Below are 6984 nucleotides of genomic sequence, written 5' to 3'. Positions count from 1 at the left end.
CTAAGCCTCGTGTAGTCATAATGTTGACCATTTGCTTCTCATGGATGCCCATAGGGCATCTTCAGCTGTCTGTCAGAGTAGATAAAGAAGGTCGTGATAAATAGTTACTCTTCTGCCACATACAATCGCCACCTCTACTGGTATGCTGAGTGAGTATGAGTGGGAAGAGCAGGCAGTACATTAGCTAATTTTCTGAAAATATGACAAAGGTAGCTTACTGGAGAAAGGATTTATTTGGCTTATAGTTCCTGATGGGGTAGGGTCTATCATAGCAGGGAAAGCACACCAGCAAGAGCATGAGGATGGCTTGGCAGCCAGGAAGCAGAGTGATCACATTTCATTCACACCCAAGAAGTGGAGAAAGAGAATATACAGTAGAAATAGATAAATGCCAAATAAAATACCAAAGCCCACGAATGTACTGCCAGCAAAGCAACACCGAAATAGTTTCATCACCTTCCCAGTGTCACCAGCTGGGGTCTAAGAGTTCCACTATGGCTTCTGGAGGACATTTCATATTTAGACAATGAGAAGCCATATGTCCAGAAAAGCTGAACATCTCCACAGAAGTCCTGCATCCTGCATCCTGCATCCTGCATCCTGCATCCTGCATCCACTACCATGAACAAGAAATGACCCACATATCTCTGCTTCCTCTCTATGCTCTAGCAGGTGTTCTATTATCCCAGCAAGTGCTTGAGAGATGCTAGCGTGAGCATCCATAGCTGATACTGACTGATTGTGGATCCTCCATGAAGGAGAGACTGTCAGTTTATGTTTAAGACAGAAACAACAGCACAGACTTGTCAATAACCAGGAGGACTGAAACTGTAGATAATTTGTAACAAGCAGCAGCTGCTGCTGCCACGACCTTTAGGTCACAAACAGGCAATCCTGAATCACAGACATCAAAACAAAACTCTCCATAGTGTCTCATGTTTAAGGAAAACAATTTTCAGAAATTTAAGCAAATCAACATGAGTTTCTCTGACATCAAATCATCAAAGGCAATTATCATCAGCAGTCGCAGCACAGAGGAAATCTGTATCCACACTGAGGGATGAGGTACTTCAGATGCAATAACTAAGGTGGGTAAACTGTAAGAGCTTTTCTTTTTTTTCCTAAAAATACACTGAGAGCTAATTGATTGCCCATTTCTGAACAAATAAAAATGTTACACAGGTTAAAATATATTTGGAAGTAAGAGTGACAACAGAGCAAAGGCCAGAGGGAGAAAGTTCATGGCTGCAAAGTCTTGGTTATCTGCTCGAAGTGGGACAGTACACCACGATATCACACATCACACATATTTGCTTCCAGGAAGAACTAGCCTGAAACCATGGTACCCTGTGATGTTTCAACAGATTTGGGGGAAACTGCTTAGCACCTCTGAACCACTGGCAGGAATAAATTTTATTTATCCACAAATTTGTGTCTTAGGGTTTTGGGGAGCACGTATTGTTTGCTATAATAAAATGTTAGAGTCCAGTTACTTACAAAGAACAGAAGTTTGTCCACCTCTCTAGATGCTACGATCTATAGAGGGCCTTCTTGTTGCCACAAGCAAGGCAGAGCACATGTGCCAGGTGAGGTCTTTTCCTCTTACAATCCCTGATGCAAGCATGAGGTCCCCACCTTCATGAACTAATCCTAACTGCCTACCTTTTTAGTCTCTTCCCTGTTGCTGTGATAAAAACACACAGAAAAGCAACTTAAGGGGGAAATTTGATTTTAACTCGCAGCTCAAGGTGAAGACCATCACAGCAGGGAAGTCAAAGCTACAAGACTTTAAAACAGCTGTTCACATCACATCTACCACGAGGAAACAGGGAGGAGAAGTGAAATTGAGCTAGTCCTCAGCTTGCTTTCTCTACTTTATCCAGCCCAAGATTCCCTGCCCAGGAACTGTCTCCGCAACAATTGAGGTAAGTGTCCCCACATTAATTAAGAAAGCCAAGGTAATCTCCCTTAGGCATGACCAGAGGACCATTTCCAGATAATTCCAGACCCTACCAAGTTGACAATACCAGTCATTAGAACTATCACGATGGCTAATCTTAACTGTTAAATTGAGAGGGGCTGAAGTCAATTAGGAAACAGCTTCTGGGAATGTCGATGAGGAAATTTCCAGAAAGGACTGAAGGGAGTAGACCCTCCTTCACAGTGGGTGATACCTTCCTTCCTGTGGCTCCGATGTAGAGAGCCAGGGAAAATCAGCACTGCCTGCATGCCTGCCTGACATCTTCCGGAGCAAGCATATTCTCTTACTGTCACTGCTGTTCCCTGCTGACATCAGATGCCAGCTTCTTTGGCTTTCCAGAATGCACTGGAGAAGACCCATAACTCCCCCAGGAGTTTTTGAGAACTTCAGTCCCAAATTAGGATTGTAAAAGCATTCAGTTCCAACAGCTGAGTAAGCCAATCTAATAAAGCCCCTTCCCCTTTTTCCTTACATACACACTGAGATACAATATATATAACCTGCCTGTCAGAGTTTCTGAGCCAGTAACCTGGGGAACTTGTTTTTCTAAGGTGTTCTCAAATAATGCTGGCCCCACTGCCTGGGGACTATTTACTTTGAAAACAACAGCTTTAAGAAACACAGCTCTCTCTATATGTATTTTTTTCCATTCTGCCTCTGTCTGACACACATACTAAAGGTCTCAACTCCAAATATTAACTCATTAATTTGGCCATCACATTAAAATCATAGCAACTAGGAAAAGCATTTTTGGAACTTTTACTCAAAATTTGGTCAACAAAATGTTTAGAATTTTTCAAGTTCAGACTCTACCTCAAAGCTACTGAATCAGAATTTTTATTTTGGAATCTTACTGCACAACAAACAGGTATTGTAAAGGCTTACAATCAACCTGGTAATATTGAGTTCATAGAATGTATAAGCAACCAGACACATTACTTGTTGTTTTAGACATATCTGTACAATACAGCCTACAAATCTGTTCTTTATTTTTATGTACACTGGTGTTTTGCCTGCATGTCTGTGTGAGTCAGATCCACTGGAACGTGAGTTAAAGATAGTTGTGAGCTCCCATGTGGGTGCTGGGAATTGAACTCGGGTCCTCTGAAAGAGCAGCCAATACTCTTAACCACTGAGCCATCTCTCCAGCTCCTACCTGATCAGTTCTTGAACTTGCTATGTATCAGAGTCTGGCCTAAACTTCCAGTTCTCCCAGAACATCCTCCTAAATGCTGGGTTTACAAAAGGCCACTACACCTGGCCTGAGCAGGTACTTTTTCAAAAACAAAACACTGAATACAGTGTTAATATGAAGTATTTTCTAAGAATCAAGAAAAAAAGAAACTTTCCTTCTTCATTACAGTTTATAATTATCATGATGAAATAGATTTTCACTTTATTTTTAGTATTATATTTTTTGTTAAAACTATAAAGGCATAAGGATTTGTGTAAACTTGGTATTAACCATTAAAAAGTTTCTATTTTCTCCAATTTTCTGAAACATCAGCAATTCCAACCAGCAATACATCTTCAGATATTAAAACATGATTAAAATGAGAATTCAGTCAATGATATCCTTGCTTGCCCAAGTTGTTGGAGAGTTGGAAGAACTTGTCTCCTCACTGCACAGGTTAGTTCACTGAGAGGAATTTCAGCCTGAAATTGCTTTGATGGAAGCCAGGTGGGTATAAGAACTTCCAAGCCCGAGGAAGACTAAAAAAGGGAGGCAAAAGCAATGTGAAGCCTTCCTCTGGGAGGAGGACAGAGTAGCGGTGAGAGGACTTCCTGCAGCTCCTGAGGGCCACTGCTTCTCTTCTATGAGGATGCTGAAGTCAGTCTCAATAGTCCAGAGACTAGGTGATGAGGTACAGGAAGGCCGTAACCAAGGCTGGTTTATGTATGTTTGTCAGTTTGTTCATCAGTGTAGGGCACTCCTAGGAGTTGTTCCTCTCTCATGATGGAGGATGAGCAAATGTATTCTGGCAGCCTGAGGGTCTAAGCACCAGTCAGATGCCACTCTGGATCAAAGCCAAGGGCTAAGAGTTTCTTGGAATGGGTGGTCCTGGCCATTGGATTCCCTTGCCATGCCCTACAGAATGTACAGAGAAGTGATTTGACCTTGGTTACTTACTGAACGTTGACTCTTAGGGGCTGGATCTTTATTTGTGTGCTCTCTCGGGGCCTCAGTCTAGAATTTGCTTGTCTGCAGGGGTGGTGTGGGGGTGGCTCCTCTGTTTATAATAATTGCCTAAGGTCAACTGCCTGCCTGAATTTCTGAGCCAGTCACCTGAGGGACGTGTTTCTCTAAGGTGTTCTCAAATAATGCTGACCCTGCTGGTCAGAGAACTATCACTTTAAAAACAAGTGATTTAAGAAGGACAGCTATCAGGCCAGGCAGTGGTGGCACATGCCTTTAATCCCAGCACTTGGGAGACAGAGGCAGGTGGATTTCTGAGTTCGAGGCCAGCCTGGTCTATAGAATGAGTTCCAGGACAGCCAGGGCTACACAGAGAAACCCTGTCTTGAAAAAAAAATTAAGAAGAAGAAGGACAGCTATCCTTCAGAATCTTCAGAGGATCTTGAGGTCTCCTGCCTGTACCAAACCCAGGGTTACCAGCGTCATTTAAATAAGATGTATGTGATCGGCCCACTGTATCCCCTATACTTTCAGTATATCTAGAATACTTTAAACAGCCACAGAGACCCAACTGCCCTCCATTTTATAAAGTCTTTCTGCACACTCCATCTCCCTGAATCCAGCTAAACATGTTATGTTTGAACTGGATTTCAACAACACTGTGACTAATATTCAGACTACTGTGAGACAGTGGGAAGAGTGTGGATTGTGAGAAGCTCATATTTACTGCGTACAGTTCTTATTCCAGGCACGAGGCAAACATCGGGTCAGAAAAGTTAACCTACCTAAGATAGATGGATCAGCTGGAAACAAGAAGTCATGTTTAAGCCCAGGCTGTCTGACTCCTAGGATCATAGTTAACTTTATGCCACACAGTTGTTTCTCCTACAAATGACAAAATAATTGCTCAATCACAGTAAAGTACTTATCACCCTCAAAATACTCACGGTTAACTGCAAGTTCCATACTACGCTCAGCTCAGTTTCCTTAAGTTTCAAGACATAGAAGACGGCACACATGCACCTTGGAAAAAGGAAAAACATTGTGAGCAAACCTAGAGAGCTACCTGTGGGGGGTCCAGCAGCCAGTTCTTCCCTGACTCTCATGGGGACTCATCTCTCTGGGTCTTGTACCACTCTGTGCACTTGCTTCCCTTTGGTGTTTCCACTGCTCATTCACAAGTCAGCTCTTGTTTTCAATTTTCCCAGCACCTTCGCTGTGAATGAGGCTGGTATCTCTATACTCCCCAAAGGGATACCCTAAGCAAGAATTGCTTATGCTGAATAACCTAGTCTCTCTCATTGTGCCCCCACTAGCATTGACAATAACTCTCTTGAGTAAGGTGACTCTAGTAGCCCAATCAGCTACAGAAAGGAACAGAAGTGTGGTCTCTTATATAAAACACAGCCAAATAGGTGAGCAATAACTTTGTTCATTAAGTTATTATGAGTTTGAAGTAAGGAAGATGTTGAAAGATCCCACATGTATCTTTTTATAGCTAAGTAATACCCATTTTGTCTAAGCCATTGTGTGGATGCAACCTGCTTTCTGATGTTTTGTTGACCTCAGTATGACAAACGCTTCCAAGGACTTTCCCAACGCAGAGAACTAGGGACCATTGTCATTCCTTCAGTATGGGTTGCTGCCACACAAAGCCATTTTCTTGAGGGCCAGGAAAAATTGTACACCTAATGTTTAAACATGAGTAAAAACCTAGTTTAAGAATATACCAAGGACAATGAGAATCTCTTATCAGGGATTATACTTGCATTGTTCAGGAGGTGAGATTCTCCTTGGAGATGGTCTCTTGAGAAGGGGTGGTATGTTAACTATATTCTCTGCCCTCGCTAGCAGCTGTGGAAACCATTCAAGCTAGGGGTGTCATTTGTTGCATAGGTAGGGACATCTCTGGCACTGAGTTAATCATTTGAAGCAACTTCATGATAGCAGTTCAAAAGCATTTGAGCCTCAGCTCAATACCAGACACAGTGCACACGTTAGTTTGGAAAGTAAATAAGATTGAATCAAGGTCCCCGAAGCTCAGAGGAGAAAGCAGACATTAAACAGGATTTACTGTTAATGGCACAAACACAGGAGACTTAAACACTATGTGGCTAGGCAGGTCCAGCAATATCTAAGTTGAATCCTGAGTCCTGTTTCTTAGCCAGTGTTTCTCAGGCCAGCATGTCAGGACCCATTCAAGCAGATCACAGCTGCAACCCCTAGAGTGACTGATTCTATATACCTGGGTGGATCCTGAGAGTATGCATTTCTAGCAAGCTTGCTAGAGGTGTGGATACATACTTACCTGGCAGGGGAGATCTCATGATCATGAGGGTGATTTTTCCCAAGCTGAGGCTCATCCACTGCACTCTAGGTATGTTAGCCCGTGACTCTTCCAAAGGCAGAAAAATCAGCTGCATAATTTGTGGTAGTAAAGAGTATTGGTGTTCTATCACCAAAAAAGAGGTGTGGATGTTGCCAGTCTGTCGGGAAGACACTGAGAAACTTTTCTCCACTCTGTGGCTTGGAACAGTATGCTCTGTGTCTTGTCCTGGGTTCTGCATAGGAAATAAGAAAAAGAAGCAGGTTGGACCCTCCAACTAGTGATGATAAAGTAGGTGATAGAGCAGACTGGTGGCATTGTCTGATGGTGGAGAATGTATGTCTGGAGCTCAAGGAATATGTTGGTGGCAGTTGTCAGTGGGCAAGGAAGTGATGTGACTCCAGAGAAATTGTGAGATAGAGAAGGATAGAGAAGGAGGTGATATCTCCCTTCCCATGTGACACACTCTCTCCATTCCCCTCTCTCTCTCTCTTCTCTCTCTCTCTCTCTCTCTCTCTCTCTCTCTCTCTCTCTCTCTCT

The 6984-nt window shown here is 42.9% G+C and overlaps 1 non-coding gene across 1 annotated transcript; it reads left to right on the top strand.

The window, feature by feature from the left end:
* Nucleotides 1-6418: 6418 nt before the first annotated feature.
* LOC114616491 lies at nucleotides 6419-6575 on the top strand. Its single transcript, XR_003710641.1, has one exon. It is a non-coding gene; the product is annotated as a U1 spliceosomal RNA (small nuclear RNA).
* The last annotated feature ends 409 nt before the right edge of the window (nucleotides 6576-6984 follow it).

The sequence above is a fragment of the Grammomys surdaster genome, unplaced genomic scaffold (assembly GCF_004785775.1).
Source record: "Grammomys surdaster isolate TR1022 unplaced genomic scaffold, NIH_TR_1.0 332315, whole genome shotgun sequence".
NCBI lineage: Eukaryota > Metazoa > Chordata > Mammalia > Rodentia > Muridae > Grammomys > Grammomys surdaster.
Note: the sequence above shows the minus strand (reverse complement) of the source record. Positions and strands in the feature narration are given on the sequence as shown.